Source organism: Oryctolagus cuniculus, chromosome 12 (assembly GCF_051225735.1).
Source record: "Oryctolagus cuniculus isolate XC-2025 breed Fujian yellow rabbit chromosome 12, ASM5122573v1, whole genome shotgun sequence".
Taxonomy (NCBI): Eukaryota; Metazoa; Chordata; class Mammalia; order Lagomorpha; family Leporidae; genus Oryctolagus; species Oryctolagus cuniculus.
Window position 1 is genome coordinate 116,439,667 of NC_142878.1, and position 20,631 is coordinate 116,460,297.

Below are 20,631 nucleotides of genomic sequence, written 5' to 3' on the forward strand. Positions count from 1 at the left end.
TCCATTCAAGTAAACTGAATAATATTTTTTTGATAACAATAGCCTGTATTGCTTTATCTTAGATGGAAGAAAGTGCAACCTATATAATAGTTTGCTAAGGGTATTTGCAATACATAAAGACTTCAAAAACTAACTTCCTAGAGTGAGCATTTGGCTTGGCAGTTAAGATGCTGGTTAAAATGCCTGTATCCAGGGTCACTGCTGCGGTGTAGTAGGTAAAGCCACCGCCTGCAGCACCAGCCTCCTATATGGGCATTATTTTGAGTCCTAGCTGCTCCACTTCCATCCAGCTACATGATAATGTGCCCAGGAAAGCAGTGGAGGATAGCCCAAGTCCATGGGCCCGCCACCCACATGGGAGACCCAGAAAAAGTTCCTGGCTTCTGGATTCAGATCAACCCAGCTCTGGCCATTCTCTCTCCTTCTATAACTCTGCCTTTCAAATAAATAAACAAATCTTAAAAAAACTTAACCTGTATCCCATATAGGAGTAACTCACTTTAATTCCCAGCTCTAGCTCTTCATTCCAGCCTCCTGCTAATGCAGATTCTGGAGGATGAATTCCTGCCACCCACTGAGAGATCTGGATTGAGTTCCTGGCTGCAGGTTTTGGCCTCCCAGCCGCTGCAGACATTTGAGGAGTGAACAAGGGGAGGGGAGCATGCTCTTTCTTTTTCTCTCATTCTTTATTTCTGCCTTTCAAATGGGTAAATCTAAAACAAAATAACTTTTAACCCATTAATGGAAATATTTGAATGTAGTATGAAATTATGAATGCACAGTATCTGATGTGAATCTTTTAGCCTATTATTGCAAAGAGGACCAATACAATGTAAATAAACATGAAATAATACATTAAATATGAATAATGTGAAGCACTTTTGAAATATAGGAATAAGAGCCTCTGATAACCTGTTCATTTGTTAAGCCAACAAGAACCACGGTAATATTATACAAATCAGCTTTCTGAGACCTTTGGAATTCAACCAAAGGACGACAACAATCTGAGGGGGTAGTTATTCAAGAAAAATGCTGAATCTCAATAGGAACAATAAGGTTTGTGGTGTTTTACCTTGCCTTATTTTCATATTCATTTCCTAAGCTCCATAGTAATCTTGAAATATTAGCCTTTAATTGCCTTATAATAGCTGTGAAAATCAGCAGCCCAGCAGCTAGTGGAAAAGGCAAAATGAGGATAGAGCTTCCAAGAAGGCCCATCCTCAGAGAGCTGTTGCTTTTTAAATTGACTGACAGCTCCCTGGAAAAGCAATGTTTGCAAGGCATGTCTTTGACCTGACTCAGTGCACACTCTGTGAGAAAAACTTCACTGCTGGTCCTATTTTTTGAAAACAATTAGAAGCAATTGTTTAACATTATAACTGCCCAAGACAATGATTCTAATTGAGGCCAAAAAAAGGCTGACCAAAAAATGTAAAGTGAAAATATGGGAAATGAGATAACTATAGTGGGCTTTGAAAATCTTCTAAATGTTCCCAGAGATCTAGAAGGCCACACATTTGTGCAGTTTTTTGCAGACTGAGAAAATGAGCAGCCATAGAACTCTCACCTCTGTTTGGACTTGATGGAGTGTGCAAACAGGAAGTGGTTGCTAAGGCAGAGCTGTTTACTCTGTAGTGATAAAAGCATGTGTCAGCACACACACAGAGTTTAATAGGGCAATAAATAGTTGAAGAAATTTAAGAAAATAATAATAGGGTAATAAGTAGTTTAAGAAATTTAAGAAAATTTTTGTCTGATAATTAGCTATAAACTAACAAAATTAACAGAGATTTAAGTGGTTAACATACAAAGAATATTCCAGGAAGGTTGGCTAAAATAAACAGCAGCAACAACAAGCAGTAACTGTCTTTTTTGTGTTTTGACAGGTGGAGTTAGACAGAGAGAGAGACAGAGTGAAAGGTCTTCCTTCTGTTGGGTCACTCCCCAAATGGCCGCTATGGTCAGCACGCTGTGCCAATCCAAAGCCAGGAGCCAGGTGCTTCCTCCTGGTCTCCCATGCGGGTGCAGGGCCCAAGCACTTGGGCCATCCTCCACTGCACTCCCTGGCCACAGCAGAGACCTGGCCTGGAAGAGGGGCAACCGGGACAGAATCCAGTGCCCCGACTGGGACTAGAACCCGGTGTGCCGGCGCTGCAAGGTGGAGGATTAGCCTAGTGAGCCGCAGCGTTGGCCAAAATCAAGGAGAATTTATTAACCTAAAAACTCAATCAGATTTTTACTAAGTATCTGAATGTTCCTGATAGTATTTTTTAAAAAGATTTATTTACTTATTTGAAAGGCAGAGTTACAGAGAGGCAGAGGCAGAGAGAGAGAGGAAGGAGAGAGAGAGAGAAAGAGAGACAGAAAAAGAGAGACAGAGAGAGAGGTCTTCCATCCACTGGTTCTCTCCCCAGATGGCCACAATGGCCAGAGCTGAGCTGATCCGAAGCCAGGATCCAGGAGCTTCTTCCAGGTCTCCTACATGGGTTTAGAGGCTCAGGACTTGAACCAGTTTCTACTGCTTTTCCAGGCCATAGCAGAGAGCTGGACTGAAAATGGAGCAGCCGGGACTTGAACCGGAACCCATATGGGATGCTGGCATTGCAGGTGACGGCTTTATCTGCTACAGCACAGTGCTGGCTGTGCTTTAAAGAAAAAAAATGGCTGCTTTAAATAAAAAAAATAAAAGTTGTTTTACTGCATTGCTAAAAGTAGGCCTAGACAAAGGGATTCCTTCCCAGTGAGGTCTGTTTGTTGAGTGCATATGAGATGGGCTTTCTATAAAGCTAGTTGCAAGAAGGTGTTTATTCTGAGAAAGCAGCAGCACCAAGGAAATCTGTGCAAATCCTGCTGGCTTTTAGAGTCACTGGTGCAGAATGAACAAAACATGAGCAGGAGATGGATGTGGTCCAATCAAGTCAAGTCGGACTCTAGTCGAGGAAACAAGGGACTCTCTCACTTCAAGTTGAGGAGACCCGACCAATGTGTGCCATGCCCAGGTGCCTGAGAGTTCTGTCAGTGCAGATTTTTTAGCTGTGTTCACTGCTGCTATGAACACGTACTCACTATTCAGGTCATGCACACTTGATTGATATTTCTCTTTTGTAAGCCGAAAAATAAATATGCATTCAAAAATGTAGACTACCGCAAAAGCTGCACATCCTATGGGTAACCAGAACTTCACCTGGCAACAGAGCTTGTGATTCATAAATATGCAAATATTCTCCTCTGAGAATCTCTACTTGAAAAGGAGGAGGGTCAAAAATTGATAGTTTGCAGAAGTAATAGCTGGCATGAGAACTGTCCAAATTATATAGTAAAAAAGAGAAACTGTTGTTGAATAACTAATATTGACAGAATTTCAGAGCCTTAATGGACACCGTGTTTCCACTCTCCTTTGTCTGCCTAAGGTCACAGAGGACTTGTCTTCCTGTCAGCAGCTGCATTTTGAATTGCAGGACAATCTCGGGGTATTTGCATAAAATTTGAACACCTCCATTCTGAAATGTAAACATCTCATACTTGGCAGAGTCATTGATGTCTCCTTAAAGCAATTCCAACACAGCCAAGGAAAGGTTCATGTGTCTGGAGTTCTCTGCTGAAGACCTCACTGCCAAGCCCCATCTTTGGGCTTTAAAAGCTGTGGCAGGGGCCGGCGCTGTGGTATAGTAGGTAAAGCCACCACTTGCAGTGCCAGCATCCCATATGGCTGCAGGTTCCAGTCCAGGCTACTCCTCCTCCAATCCGGCTCTCTGCCATGGCCTGTGAAAGCAGTAGAAGATGGCCCACATGGGAAACCCAAAAGAAGTTCCTGGCTCCTCATTTCGGATTGGCGCAACTCTGGCCGTTGTGGCCAAATGGAGAGTTAACCAGTGGATGGAAGACCTCTCTCTCTCTCTCTCTCTCTCTCTCTCTCTCGGACTCTCCTTCTTTCTCTGTGTAACTCTTTCAAGTAAATAAATGAATCTTTTTTTAAAAAAAAAAGCTGTGAAAGACTAGTTACAAATACTGGCACATTTTCAGATTCCCTTAATTGATACCATCTTTAATTTACATTTACAGAAAAGGTTGTTTTTTAAATGTAATTATAATGAGCTACTTCTCAGCAATTTCCCTTTTATCTCTGTCATTTTATTATAGTTCTGACCAAGCTACTGATTTCTTTTCACAGTAATGACAATATATTGTATATCGTAAGGTGTGTATCACTTTTAAACTTTCTTTTCTTTGAATTTAGACATATCACTTATGAGCATCTTTAGTATCTTAGCTGAAGGCAGTACTTACACTGTGAAGCTGAGTCATCAGCTTCCTCAGAGTTCTATAAGTTGTCCTGATGATGTTGATATACAAAATTTTTCAGGGCTATCTTTGTCCAATGTAGTCATTCACAAGTACCAGGTAATATACTTAGTACATTTCTTGATTGTTATGGAACTTTAAATTTCACTAGATTTAAAAGCTAACATATTTTGAGTTAATTCTAATAAGCAGCACAATCTTTGACTTATAATTTTATTGTTTTTTAAAAAATATTTTTTAATGTATTATAATAGTCTATTTTTCACTAGCTTTCCCATTATCTCATTGTCTGTTTATTATGGCTCCTACTGAATTGCTCATTTCTACTCACACTAATCATTTTATTTCATAAAAATCCAACATGTTTTTATTACTGTCTTTAAGATTACCATCACCTGTCTTTTTCTTTAATATCCCAGTGTATTCCAGACCTGCCACTGTGAATTCATGGCCATGTTGGTTAAGTGTTCATTATGAAGTCATGAACTCTATCAAAATTCTATAAGTTGTGCTAGCAACCATCATGCACACATGTTTTCAGAGACATTTTAGACCCACATGATAGTCACTCTTTTCGGGTACTTTTTTTAGGTTCTTTTCAGGTTCTTTTTTATATTTCATGAAATTCTAAACTTCCCATTAATATATGAAAGTTTCAATAGAATGAGTTAAAAATCCATCTATTTTAAAGATTTCTCTGATAAGTGTATGATCTTCATTTGATTTACATTTTGTGAAAATTATTTCATTTTCCTTTTTTAAGGTAATTGTTATCATTTCCAGTAATTTCCCTCATATTTGCTTGTCATTCTGCTATTACTTCTAGAAAATAATTGTTACTTACCCTGGTCACAGTGTATTTTATTTCATAGCACCTGGATCTTCTTTTTATGTATTTATTTTGTGTGTGTGTGTTTGAGCTTATATTACCCATGTGTATCCTTGGTATCCTGTTTAAAGCTAATCTAACCACTGTGAACTTGAGGCCATCTTGGTTGTATTTTTTTTTTAACTTTAATTTAGTAAATATAAATTTCCAAAGTACAGTTTATGGATTACAATGGCTCCCCCCCATAATTTCCCTCCCACTTGCACCCCTCCCATCTCCTGCTCCCTCTCCCATTCCATTCACATCAAGATTCATTTTCTTTTTCTTTTTTTTTTTTTTTTTGAAATTTTTTGACAGGCAGAGTGGACAGTGAGAGAGAGAAACAGAGAGAAAGGTCTTCCTTTTGCTGTTGGTTCACCCTCCAATGGCCGATGCGGCCGGCGCGCTGTGGCCGGCACACCGCACTGATCTGAAGGCAGGAGCCAGGTGCTTCTCCTGGTCTCCCATGGGGTGCAGGGCCCAAGCACTTGGGCCATCCTCCACTGCACTCCCGGGCCACAGCAGAGAGCTGACCTGGAAGAGGAGCAACCAGGACAGAATCCGGCGCCCTGCCTGGGACTAGAACCTGGTGTGCCGGCGCCACAAGGTGGAGGATTAGCCTATTGAGCCATGGCACCGGCCAAGATTCATTTTCAATTATCTTTATATACAGAAGATAGATTTAGTATATATTAAGTAAAGATTTCATCTGTTTGCACCCACACAGAAACACACAGTGTAAAATACTGTTTCAGTATTAGTTATAGCATTACTTCACATTGTACAACACATTAAGGACAGATCCCACACGAGAAGTAAGTACACAGTGACTCCTGTTGTTGACTTAACAACTTGACACTCTTATTTATGGCATCAGTAATCTCCCTAGGCTCTAGTCATGAGTTTCCAAGGCTATGGAAGCCTTTTGAGTTTGCCGACTTCAATCTTATTCCAACAGGGTTGTATTTTGTTTTTAAAGAAACTTTCATTGGCCACAAAATTGCATAAGTTTTTCTGACAATTTTCATGTATACAATTTTTCAGAGACTTCTTAGGCAAATTTGGTCATTCTCCCTTTCCAAGTATCATATTTGATGGCAATTATGAATTTTTCCAGAACTATGACATTTATCTTTGATTTCTGAAAGTGTCAATAGTTTAATTCAAGTTACTGACACTTTTCCTTCATGTTTATAATGGTATTTGATGTGGATTTTTAAATTTTGTGAAAATTTTTAATTTATATTCTTTCTTAATATATTGTAATTGTTTAGTTTTCAACAATTTCATTTATATCTGTTGGTCACTCTATATTGCTCCTACAAAATTGCTCACATCTTTCAAAGTGATCATCATTTATTTATTTCATATCATCCGCATGCTTTTTCATCTGTTTTATAAATTGTAGTTAATACTAATACCTGTATATTAACATCCTAGTGCAAGTCAATCTTAGCAGTAGAATCCCATGGCCATCTTTGTTGGCTTTGTTATTATGAGGTCTCCAACTCCATCACAATACTACAACTGTTCCTGGCTACCATATTATACACATATTTTTAGAAATATCTTAGACTCATTTGATAATTCATCATTTTCAAGTTATTTTTTACTTTTTCTAGACTTTATGGAATTTTAACTTTATCTTTGATTTTTAAAGGTTCTAATAGAATATTTCCAGATATAGACATCTTTCCCTCAAAATTTTTGTGGTGCATTACAAATTTCCCCATATCTCTGGCCCCTTATCCCCTAATAATATCTAATATCCCCTAATAATATCTCATATCATTATACTTATATACTTATCACAATTAATGAACCACAGCTATGTTTATAAACTTTTTAACCCAAATTTCTTTTATCTCTTCCACCCAGCCCAGAGTCTGTCAATTAACATTCTGTGTTCAGAATAAGTTTTTCTTTTAATATTAACTTCCACATGCAAAGGAGAACAAGCAGTTTTTGTGTCTCTGAGTCTGGCTTATTTCACTCAATGTTATGTTCTCTATTTGTAGCACCCATTTTGCTACAAATGACAGGACTTCATTCTTTTTATAGTTGAGTAATAGTTCATTGTGAATATATATCCCATTTTCTTTATCCATTCATCTTATTAAGCATATTTGGTTGATTCCATATTTTGGTTATTGTGAACAGTTCTGCTATAAACATGGTGGAGAAGAATCTCTTTGATACAATGAGTTTAAATATTTTGGATAATACTCAGTGTTGGGATCATTGGATCATATGGAAATTCTATTTCTAGATTTCTAGGACATCTCAATATTGTTTTCAATGGTGACTGTATAAAGCACACTCCTGATAACAGTGTACAAAATTCTACTTTTTCTATATCCTCACCAGCATATTAATGCTCTCTCCTTTTTGGATAATATTCATTGTGATAAGGGTGAAGTGATATTAATTTGCACTTCCCTGATAGCTAACATTATTGAGCATATATATGTGTGTGTGTGTGAGTGTGTGTGTTGATCATTTGCATTTATACTTTTGAGAACTGTCTATTCAGGTCCTTTGCTCATTTTTTAAATATGTATTTATTTATTTGAAAGTCTGAGTTACACAGAGAGAGGAGAGGCAGGGAGTCAGAGAGAGAGAGAGGTCCTCCATCCAATGGTTCACTCCCCAATTGGCCACAATGGCTGGAGCTGTGCCAATCTGAAGCCAGGAGCCAGAAGCTTCCTCTAGGTCTCTCACATGTGTGCAGGGGCCCAAGGACTTGGGTCATCTTCCACTGCTTTCCCAGCCAATAGCAGAGAGCTGGATTGGAAATGGAGCAGCTGGGTCTCGAACTGACATCCATATAGGATGCCGGCACTTCAGGCCAGGGTGTTAACCTGCTGTGCCACAGTGCCAGCCCCTCTTTGCTCATTTTTAAACTGGATTGATTTTTGAGTTACGGATATACTCTCATATTAACCATTTGTTGGAGCTTGCAAATATTTTTTCCCAATTTTTCAGACTTCTCTTAACTCCCTGATTGCTTCTCTTGCTGTGCAGAAGCTTCTGAGTTTGATATAAATTCATTTGTCTAGTTCTTCATTTGTCAGTGTTTTGGGGGTCTTATCCAAGAAGTCATCATGTTACACAAATATCTTGGAAAGTTTCCCCCTATATTTTCTTTCAGAAAGTTCAGAGCCATAGATTAAAATCTTAAATTTAGGTTTTTGATCCACCTTGAGTTGATTTTATATATAATGAAAGGTTAATACCACACACACACACTTTAGTTTTGAAGAACTGTTTATTGAAAACACTACCCCTTTTTAAATGTACATTCTATGGAACTTTGGTCAAAAATCAGTTGCCTGAATGCACATGAAGTGATTTCTGGACATTTTATTTTCTTCCATTGATCTATTTGACAATTTTATGTTATTACTGAAACTTTGTAATATGCTTTGAATCAGGTACTATGATGCCTCGACCTTTATTGAAAAATGAAATGACACAGATTGCTAGGTACAAGATCAATATAGGGCTTGGCATTGTGGCATAGCATGTAAAGCTACTGCCTGCAAAGCCAGCATTCCAAATGGGTACCAGTTTGAGTCCTGGTACCTCCATTTCTGATCCAGCTCCCTGCTAATAGCCTGGGAAAGCTGTGGAAGATGCCCCATGTTCTTGGACCCCTGAACCCATGTGGGAGACCAGAAGAAGTTCCTGGTTTCTGGCTGGCTGTGGCCTGGCCTAGTTTAGTTGTTGTAGCCATTTAGAGAGTGAAGCAGTAGATGGAAGATTCTCTCTCTCTCTCTCTCTCTCTCTCTCTCTCTCTCTCCTCTTTCTCTCTCTCTCTGTAACTCTGCCTTTCAAATTAATAAAGAAAAACATTAAAAATTATTTTAAATGAGACATATCTATCTATCCATCTAATCAACAGAATTGCTATGTACAAAGAAGACACAAATAGGAGGGCAGAGCCAAGATGGCGGAATAGTGAGGGTGCGCACCAACAGTCCGGGAAAATTTGGTTTAATAAAAGTGGAGTTACGGTAGCCTCAGAAAAAGAATCAGGAAAAAATTGCAGAGGAAACTCTTCCAGATCTAGTGGCTGTGACTCGGAGGACCTACTGGGAGAACAAGGTCACCCACCGCGCGGAAGCCAAGCCGCGGGAGCTGCAGGGTCTGCGCGCTAGTGCGGGAAGGGGAGTGGATGTCACACAGACACCAGCGGGGAGAGCAGGGACGCCCAGGGCTCCAAGTCCACACATCGGTGCTGGAAGGGGAGGTGAGCTCAGTAACCCGAGACATTGGCGGGGAAACGGTGGTCAGAATCTAGAGGGGAGCAGGAAAGTTCACCAGACTGACTACAGGAGAGAAGGAAAAAAGGTGGGGGGGTACTGGTACAGACGAGTTTCTCTCTCCGACAATCTTGCAAAGGTGAGCAAAAGACAAAGAGCAGGCAGCACTCCGGATGTACATAACAACAGGGGAGAGCTAAGGAACTGAGTTGCTACAATTCAATAGCCTAGGAAACCCAGTGGGAGTCCAGAGGAGAAACAGAGCCTGCACAGACTCTTTGGGTAGAAGCCAGAAATCGGAAGCTAAATACCATCAATTCTGCACAGCCATGCGGTATTACTTACTTCCTGAATAAACACATAAAATAAATAAATAAATAAATAAATAGAGAGAGATTTACCACACATAACCTGAGGGTGTCACCTTTGCACACCCGTAACCTGGAAGAACCAAGCAGAGCTCTCAGGCCACACCCATCTCAAGCCTCCAAGGCTCCTCCAACAGCAGGCAGTCCACTTAACACAGACATAGTATAAAATAAAAAAAAAAAACACACAGTGTTGAAAGAAGAATTAACTATGCCAAGCAACAAACACAAAAATCGAGGGAACAAGATCAACGATGACACTATGATGCCTCCAAATAAACAAAACACCCCAAGCCAAGATTATGAAGATGATGAGATAGAAGAAATGCAAGATACGGATTTCAAAAATTTATGATAAGAACATTTAGAAGTTTTCAAAAGCAAATCCTTGAACTACAGAAATCCTTAATGGACAAGATTGAAAATCTCTCTCGTGAAAATGAAATTTTAAGGAAGAGTCAAAATGAAACACAGAAACTAGTAGAACAGGAAAGTGTGATAGTGAAGAGAAATCAAAATGAAATGAAGAGCTCAATAGATCAAAGGACAAACACATTAGAGAGCCTTAAAAACAGAATCGGTGAAGCAGAAGAGAGAATATCGGACTTAGAAGACAGAGCACAGGAAAACATACAGTCAAACCAAAGAAAAGAAGAGGAAATTAGAAATCCAAAAAATATTGTGGGGAATCTTCAGGATACTATTAAAAAACCAACATTCGAGTTCTAGGAGTTCCTGAAGGCATGGAGAGAGAGAAAGGATTAGAAGGCCTTTTTAGTGAGATACTAGCAGAGAACTTTCCAGGTTTGGAGAAGGACAGAGAAGTACTAGTACAGGAAGCTCATAGAACCCCCAATAAACATGACCAAAAGAGATCCTCACCACGACACGTGGCAATTAAACTTACCACAGTGAAACATAAAGATCCTAAAATGTGCAAGAGAGAAACGTCAGATTACTCTCAGAGGATCTCCAATTAGACTCACAGCAGACTTCTCATCAGAAACACTACAGGCTAGGAGGGAATGGTGAGACATAGCACAGGTGCTAAGAGAGAAAAATTGCCAGCCCAGAATATTATCTCCTGCAAAGCTCTCATTTGTGAATGAAGGTGAAATAAAGACCTTTCATAGCAAACAGAAATTGAAAGACTTTGTGGCCACTCGGCCCTGCAAAAGATACTTAAAGATGTGCTACACACAGAAACACAGAAACACGGCCATGAATATGAAAGAAGCTAAAGGAAGAAAAACCACCAGTAAAAGAGCATGGGAAGCTCAAAGCATATACTAGAAAATATCTCTGGGAAAATGTCAGGGCAAAGTCACTATGTATCAATAATCACATTAAACATTAATGGTCTTAACTCTTCAGTTAAAAGACACCAATTAGCTGATAGGCTCAAGGAACACAACCCAACTATTTGTTGCCTACAAGAAACACATCTCTCTAACAAAGAGGCATGCAGACTGAAAGTGAAAGGTTGGAAAAAGATATTCCATGCCAACAGAAACAAAAAAAAAAGCAGGTGTAGCCATATTAATATCAGACAAAATAAACTTTAATACAAAAACTGTTAAGAGAGACAAAGAGGGGCACTATATAATGATTAAGGGTTCAATTCAACAGGAAGATGTAACTATTATAAATGCATATGCACCTAATTACAGGGCACCGGTCTATTTAAAAGATATGTTAAGGGACTTAAAGGGAGACTTAGATTCCAATACAATAGTACTGGGGGACTTCAATACTCCACTCTCAGAAATAGACAGATCATCCGGACAGAAGATCAACAAGGAAACAGCAGATTTAATTGACACTATTGCCCAAATGGATCTAACAGATATCTACAGAACTTTCAATCCTACATTTACGACTTCACATTCTTCTCAGCAGTGCATGGAACCTTCTCTAGGATTGATCACATACTAGGCCATAAAGCAAGTCTCAGCAAATTCAAAAGAATTAGAATCATACCATGCAGCTTCTCAGACCACAGCGGAATGAAGCTGGAAATTAGCAACTCAGGAAACCCCAGGGAGTATGCAAACACATGGAGACTGAACAACATGCTCCTGAATGAACACTGGGTCATTCAAGAAATCAAAAGAGAAATCAAAAACCTTCTGGAAGTAAATGAGGATAACAACACAACATATCAAAACTTATGGGATACAGCAAAAGCAGTATTGAGAGGCAAGTTTATAGCAATAGGTGCCTATATCAAGAAATTGGAAAGGTACCAAATAAATGAGCTTTCAGCGCATTTCAAGGACCTAGAAAAACTGCAGTAAACCAAACCCAAATCTAGTAGGAAAAGAGAAATAATTAAAATCAGAGAAGAAATTAACAGGATTGAATCCAAAAAAAAAAAAATTACAAAAAATCAGCCAAACGAGGAGCTGGTTTTTTGAAAAAATAAACAAAATTGACACCCCATTGGCCCAACTAACTAAAAAAAAGACCCAAATCAATAAAATCAGAGATGAAAAAGGAAACGTAACAACAGACACCACAGAAATAAAAGGAATCATCAGAAATTACTACCAGGACTTGTATGCCAGCAAACAAGAAAATCTATCAAAAATGGATAGATTCCTGGACACATGCAATCTACCAAAATTGAACCATGAAGAAATAGAAAACCTAAATAGACCCATAACTGAAACAGAAATTGAAACAGTAATAAAGGCCATCCCAACAAAGAAAAGCCCAGGACCAGATGGATTCACTGCTGAATTCTACCAGACATTTAAAGAAGAACTAATCCCATTTCTGCTCAAACTATTCAGAACAATCAAAAAAGAGGGAATCCTCCCAAATTCTTTCTATGAAGCCAGCATCACCTTAATCCCTAAACCAGAGAAAGATGCAGCACTGAAAGAAAATTATAGACCAATACCCCTGATGAACATAGACGCAAAAATCCTCAATAAAATTCTGGCCAATAGAATACAACAACACATCCGAAAAATCATCCACCCAGACCAAGTGGGATTTATCCCTGGTATGCAGGGATGGTTCAACATTTGCAAATCAATCAATGTGATTCACCACATTAACAGACTGCAGAAGAAAAACCATATGATTATCTCAATAGATGCCGAGAAAGCATTCGATAAAATTCAACACCCTTTCATAATGAAAACTCTAAGCAAATTGGGTATAGAAGGAACATTCCTCAATATAATCAAAGCAATTTATGAAAAACCCACGGCCAGCATCCTATTGAATGGGGAAGAGTTGGAAGCATTTCCACTGAGGTCTGGCACCAGACAGGGATGCCCACTCTCACCATTGCTATTTAACATAGTTCTGGAAGTTTTAGCGAGAGCCATCAGACAAGAAAAAGAAATTAAAGGAATACAAATTGAGAAGGAAGAAGTCAAACTATCCCTCTTTGCAGATGATATGATTCTTTACTTAGAGGATCCAAAGAACTCTACTAAGAGACTATGGGAACTCATAGAGGAGTTTGGCAAAGTGGCAGGATATAAAATCAATGCACAAAAATCAACAGCCTTTGTATACACAAGCAATGCCATGACTGAGAAAGAACTGCTAAGATCAATCCCATTCACATCAGCTACAAAAACAATCAAATACCTTGGAATAAACTTAACCAACGATGTTAAAGATCTCTACGATGAGAATTACAAAACCTTAAAGAAAGAAATAGAAGAGGATACCAAGAAATGGAAAAATCTTCCATGCTCATGGATTGGAAGAATCAACATCATCAAAATGTCCATTCTCCCAAAAGCAATTTATAGATTCAATGCAATTCCAGTCAGGATACCAAAGACATTCTTCGCAGATCTAGAAAAAATGATGCTGAAATTTATATGGAGGCACAAGAGACCTCGAATAGCTAAAGCAATCTTGTACAACAAAAACAAAGCCAGAGGCATCACAATACCAGATTTCAGGACATACTACAGGGCAGTTGTAATCAAAACAGCATGGTACTGGTACAGAAACAGATGGATAGACCTATGGAACAGAATAGAAACACCAGAAACCAACCCAAACTTCTACAACAAACTTACATTTGATGAAGGATCTAAAACCAATTCCTGAAGCAAGGACAGTCTATTCAATAAATGGTGCTGGGAAAACTGGATTTCCACGTGCAGAAGCATTAAGCAAGACCCCCACTTTACACCTTACACAAAAATCCACTCAACATGGATTAACGACCTAAATCTATGACCTGACACCATCAAGTTATTAGAGAACATTGGAGAAAACCTTCAAGATATTGGCGCAGGCAAAGAGTTTCTGGAAAAGACCTGGGAGGCACAGGCAATCAAAGCCAAAATCAACTATTGGGATTGCATCAAATTGAGAAGTTTCTGTACTGCAAAAGAAACATTCAGGAGAGTGAAGAGACAACCGTCAGAATGGGAAAAAATATTTGCAAACTATGCAACAGATAAAGGCTTAATAACCAAATCTACAAAGAGATCAAGAAACTCCACAACAACAAAACAAACAACCCACTTAAGGGATGGGCCAAGGACCTCAATAGACATTTTTCAAAAGAGGAAATCCAAATGGCCAACAGGCACAGGAAAAAATGTTAAAGATCACTAGCAATCAGGGAAATGCAAATCAAAACCACAATGAGGTTTCACCTCACCCCAGTTAGAATAGCTCACATACAGAAATCTACCAACAACAGATGCTGGTGAGGATGTGGGGAAAAAGGGACACTAACCCACTGTTGGTGGGAATGCAAACTGGTCAAGCCACTATGGAAGTCAGTTTGGAGATTCCTCAGAAACCTGAATATAACCCTACCGTTCGACCCAGCCATCCCACTCCTTGGAATTTACCCAAAGGAAATTAAATTGGCAAACAAAAAAGCGGTCTGCACCCTAATGTTTATTGCAGCTCAATTCACAATAGCCAAGACCTGGAACCAACCTAAATGCCCATCAACGGTAGACTGGATAAAGAAATTATGGGATATGTACTCTTTAGAATACTATACAGCAGTAAGAAACAATGAAATCCGGTCATTTGCAACAAAATGGAGGAATCTGGAACACATCATGCTGAGTGAAATAAGCCAGTCCCAAACGGACAAATATCATATGTTCTCCCTGATCGGTGACAACTGACTGAACCCCAAAAAGGAAACCTGTTGAAGTGAAATGGACACTATGAGAAACGGTGACTTGATCAGCATAGCCCTGACTGTTAATGAACAACTTAATACATTATCCCTCTCAGTATTTTTTGTCTGTTCTACTTAATATGACTGGTTTAATTCTGTAATTAATACACAGTTATTCTTAAGTGTTGAAATTTAACTGAAATGTGATCCCTGTTAAACATAAGAGTGGGAATAAGAGAGGGAAGAGATGTACAATTTGGGACATGCTCAAGCTGACTTGCCCCAAATGGTAGAGTTAGAAACATACCAGGGGAATCCAATTCAATCCCATCAAGGTGGCATGTACCAATGCCATCTCACTGTTCCAAGTGATCAATTTCATTTCACAATTGATCATAATGAAAGGACTAAGAGTTAAAGGGATCACATAAACAAGTCTAGTACCTGCTAATACTAACAAATAGAATAAATAAAGGGGAGAGTGATCCAACATGAGAAGCGAGATACACAGCAGACTCATAGAATGGCAGATGTCCTAAACAGCACTCTGGCCTCAGAATCAGCCCTAAAGGCATTCGGATCTGGCTGAAAAGCCCATGAGAATATTTCAGGCATGAAAAGCCAAGACACTCTGGCAAAAAAAAAAAAAAAACCTAAATGAAAGATCTCTGTGAGTGAGATCCCAGTGGAAAGAACAGCTCTTCAAAGAAGGAGGTGCCTTTCTCTGAAGGGAGGAGAGAACCTCCACTTTGACTATGACCTTGTCTAAACAAGATAAGAGTCGGAGAACTCAAAAGGCTTCCATAGCTTTGGAAACTCATGACTGGAGCATAGGGAGATTACTGATGCCATAAACAGGAGTGTCAATTTGTAAAGTCAACAACAGGAGTCACTGTGCACTTACTCCTCATATAGGATCTCTGTCCTTAATGTGCTGTACACTGAGATTTAATGCTATAACGAGTACTCAAACAGTATATTTCACTTTGTGTTTCTATGGGGGTGCAAACTGTTGAAATCTTTACTTAATGTATACTAAACTGATCTTCTGTAAAATAAAAAAAAAGAAATTATCAATTCCCAACTTGACTCTCACTGGGATTAAACATGACAATAGGTCTGATCTGATTTCATCATCATTTATAAAATCATCTATTATTTTTCATTTTATGTTTCTGTGTGGGAGCAAACTGTTGAAATCTTTACTTAATGTATGCTAAACTGATCTGTATATAAAGAGAATCGAAAATGAATCTTGATGTGAATGGAAGGGGAGAGGGAGTGGGAAAGGGGAGGGTTGTGGGTGGGAGGGACGTTATGCGGGGGAAGCCATGGTAATCCATAAGCTGTACTTTGGAAATTTATATTCATTAAATAAAAAATAATAATAAATAAACCCTTCCCCACCCAAAAAAAACAAAGAAGACACAAATAGGAAACAATTTTAAAGGACACAGACAGACTAGAAAATGCACACCCATACGAGAAATGAAACAAGGAAGGACTAATCTATGTAATATCTTCAAGTGTTATTTAAAAAAATATACAGTAGTACATAATTCCTATCAGTTTGTTTGACAAAGATTTTAAATGAAGTTTGAGAAAACATTGTATTTTCATCAAAATTGATACAGGCATTTCTTTTTGGTGATTTTAGCTCCCACATATGAAGGAGAACCTGTGGTATTAGTCTTTCTGTGTCTGTCCAGCATGTTTTTGTTTTTGTTTTTGCTTTTTTGCTCAAGTTTACTTTGCTATTTTGGGTATTTTAATACATATTTTTGGATTGTTTTTCTACTTCTATAAAGAATGTCATTGGTATATTGACAGAGATTGCACGGAATGCATACTTAAGATGCTATAGATTCTTAATGACAATAAGTCTTACAATCCATGAGCAAGAAATATCTTCACATTTTTATGTCCTTGATGATTTCTTTCATCAATATTTTATAAATTTTATTGTAGAGATCTTTCATTTCTTTGGTTAAATTTATTCCTAAATATTGGATTGTGTTTGTGATATTGTGAATGGGATTTCAAACCTGATGTCTCTTTCAGTGAGATCATTGTTGGTACATAAAAATCCTACTGTTTTGGTTTGCTCCCTTTGTAACTGTGATTTCACTGAACTGATTTATAAATTCTAACAGCTTTTTGCTGTAGTGCTTGGTTTTCATCCAGGTACAACATCATGAAATTTGCAAATGTTAATTTTAAAAGTTTATTTATTTATTTGAAAGGCAATTACAGAGAGGGCAAGGCATAGAAAGAGAAATATTCCATCTATTTGTTCATTCCTCAAATGGCTGCAACAACCAGGCCTGGTTCAGTCTGAAGCCAGGAGCTAGAGATTTATCCAAGTCTCCCACATGGGTGCAGGGGCCCAAGCACTTGGTCCGTCCTCTGCTGCTTTCCCAGGTGCATCAGTAGAGAGGTGGATCATGAGTGGAGTATCCAAGAATCCAACTGGTGACCATATGGGATGCTCATGCTGCAGGCGGTGGCTTTACCCACGATGCCACAGAGCTGGTCCCAAATATGGCGATTTTGAATTACTACTTTCCAATTTTAATTACCTTATTTATTTTCCCTCCAAAATGTTCTTGCTAGTACTTCCAACAATATACTGAATAAGACTGGTGAAAAATGGACATTTTTCTCTTATTCCATATTTGAAAAGAAGTGATTTCTGCTTTATATTTTTCAGTATAAAAGTAGCTGTTGGTCTGTCTCATAAAGGCTTTATAATTTTGAGATGTGTTCTTTTTATTCTAGTTTGTAGAGGATTTTTTTTATTATAGAGATATTCGATTTTATCAACTGCTTTCTGTGTCTGTTAAAATGCTCACATGATTTTTCCCTCATTCTGTTGATGTGATTTATGAGGTTTTTGATTTCCAAATGTTGAATCACCCTTGCATCTTTAGATTAAATCAAACTTACTGTAACATATAACCACTGGTGTAGCTTTGGATTTGGTTTACTAATGTTTTGTTGAAAACTTCTGCATTTATGTTCATCAAGCATACTGGTCTGTAGTTTTATTTTTTGTGTTGTGTCTTTGGTACTGGTATTGGTAATGCCAGCTTTCTGAAAAGTATTTTATAGTTTTCTTTTTTAAAAGTATTTATTTACTTGAAAGGCAGTTACACAGAGGCGGGGGAGGGGTAAGAGAAATAGCAAAAGCAAGAGTGAGCAAGAAAGAGTCTTTCATCCATTGGTTTACTTCCCAAATGGCTGCAATGGCCAGGGCTGAGCCAATCCTAAGACAGGAGCCAGGAGCTTCTTCTGGGTTTTCCTCATGGGTGCAGGGGTCCAAGGACTTGGGTCATCTTTTACTGCTTTCTAAAGCCATTAGCAGAGAGCTGGATCTGAAGTGGAGCTGCCAGGCTTCAAATTTTCAAATTGGCACCCATGTGGGATGCTGGCATTCAGGCCAGGGCTTTACCTGCTTCTGCCACAGTGCTGGCCCCTTACAGTTTTGTATACTCTAAAATATTTTGCAATAATTTGAAGAGTATTTGAGCTATTCCTTTTTAAATGTTTTATAGAATTTAGGGTTTTCTTTGTTGGGAAACTTTTATTAATTACTTCAGTAGTATTTCTTCCTATGGCCTATTTATATTTTCTATATCTTCCTTGTTTAATCTTAATATGTTACACATATTCAGGAATTTACTTGAGGCTTTTAATTTGTTAACACACAGTTCATAGCAGCTTTTTATGACCCATCATATTCTGTAGTATCAACTGTAACATCTACTTTTCTTCTCAAATTTTATTTATTGAGGTTTTTTTCTTCTTTCTTTTGTTACTCTGGATAAAGGCTTTTCTATTTTGTTTATCTTCTTAAAGAACCAGCTATTTGTTTTATATCTCTAATATTCTTTTAGTTTCAATTTCATTTATGACTGTTCTTATATTTATTTTTTCTTGTGCCCTGCTAATTTTTGCCTCTGGCTTATTTTTCTTTTTCTGTGTTTTTTTTTTTTAAAGATTTATATATTTTTTTGAAAGTCAGGGTTTTTTTTTTTTTTTTTTTTTTGAAAGTCAGAGAGAAGAGGCAGAGAGAGAGGTCTTCCATTCACTGGTTCACTCCCCAATTGGCCATAACGACCAGTGCTGTGCCGATCTGACGCCAGGAGCTTCTTCCAGGTCTCCCACACAGGTGCAGGTTCCCAAGGACTTGGGCCATATTCTACTGCTTTCCCAGGCCATAGCAAAGAGCTGGATAGAGGCCGGCACCATGGCTCACTTGGCTCATCCTCCACCTGTGGCGCTGGCACCTCAGGTTCTAGTCCTGGTTGGGGCACCGGGTACTAGTCCCAGTTGCTCCTCTTCTAGTCCATCTCTCTGCTGTGGCCCGGGAGGGTAATGGAGAATGACCCAAGTGCGTGGGTCCCTGCACCCACATGGGAGACTGGGAGGAAGCATCTGGCTCCTGGCTTCAGATTGGCACAGCACCAGTTGTGGCAGCCAATAGGGGAGTGAACCAACAGAAGGAAGACCCTTCTGTCTCTCTCTTTCACTGTCTATAACTGTCTCTATCTCTCTCTCTCTCACTGTCTAACTCTGCCTGTCCAAAAAAAAAAGAAGAAGAAGAAGAAGAAGAAGAAGAAGAAGAAGAAGAAGAAGAAGAAGAAGAAGAAGAAGAGCTGGATAGAAAGTGGAGCAGCCGGGTCTCCAACCGGTGCCCATATGGGATGCCAGCACTTCAGGCCAGGGTGTTAAACCACTGCACCACAGTGCTGGCCACTTTTTCTGGGTTTTTGAGATGCAGCATTAGACCATTTATTTAAGATCTTTCAAATTTAAATGTAAGCACTTGTCATTATAAAATTTCCTCTTAATACTGCTTTTGCTGTGTTCTATGCTTTGATATGTTGTGTTTTCATATTCATTTGTTTTAAGAAATTTTCTGACCTCTTTTTAATTTTTTAAAATGATGCATTGGTCATCATGTTGTTTAATTTTCATGTACCTGCGAACTTTCCAGTGCCCTTTTTTATTATTATTGATGTCTAGTTAGATTGATTTCAGTCTGAGAAGGTAGGCGCATGGTATGATTTCAATCTTTTGAAGTTTTTGAGACTTGATTTCTTCATTAGTAATCAGTGTCAGCATTGTCTACATGTGCCACAGGTTTCCGTTCTTCAGCCTTTTGTGGATGTTACAGTATGACTTTGAAGTGGCATGAGCTTCCATAGGTTCTTAGTCCCTAGAGTTGTCAGCCATACTGGGGTTTGTGATGTCCGTATCCACAGTTCTGGTCATGCTACCCTTTTCTACCAGGCAAATATGAATATTTCTGGTGTTTGTGGCAGCAAAATTTATGGCCTTTTTACTATACTATGTGGATAAGACATTCCCCAGGTCCTGATATGTTAGCCTGACTAATACCCAGAAATTTAGCATCATGAGTTCAAGTCCCAAGCTGGGAAATGTTAAGGAGACATTCCCTGAGTCCTACAGGGTGAATACAGTTTATGCTGAGGGTTGTGTATCAGCAGGTCTGGGTCTGGAGCACTGGAATGCTTATAGGCTCCATTCCCTAGGGTCTAGGTGTATTTACATGACTCTCTGAAATACAGTACACAGAGTGACAGCCCTGGAGATACAGGATACAGCGGGGTCCTTATCCAGGTCTCTCAGGTTGACTGCCAATTATTCCAGGAATTGAATTCCAGCCTGAAGCATACA

The 20,631-nt window shown here is 38.7% G+C and overlaps 1 pseudogene; it reads right to left on the reverse strand.

Moving 5' to 3' along the window:
- Positions 1–2,766: 2,766 nt before the first annotated feature.
- On the reverse strand, positions 2,767–20,205 carry LOC149123259 (inducible T-cell costimulator pseudogene; annotated as a pseudogene).
- Positions 20,206–20,631: the final 426 nt, after the last annotated feature.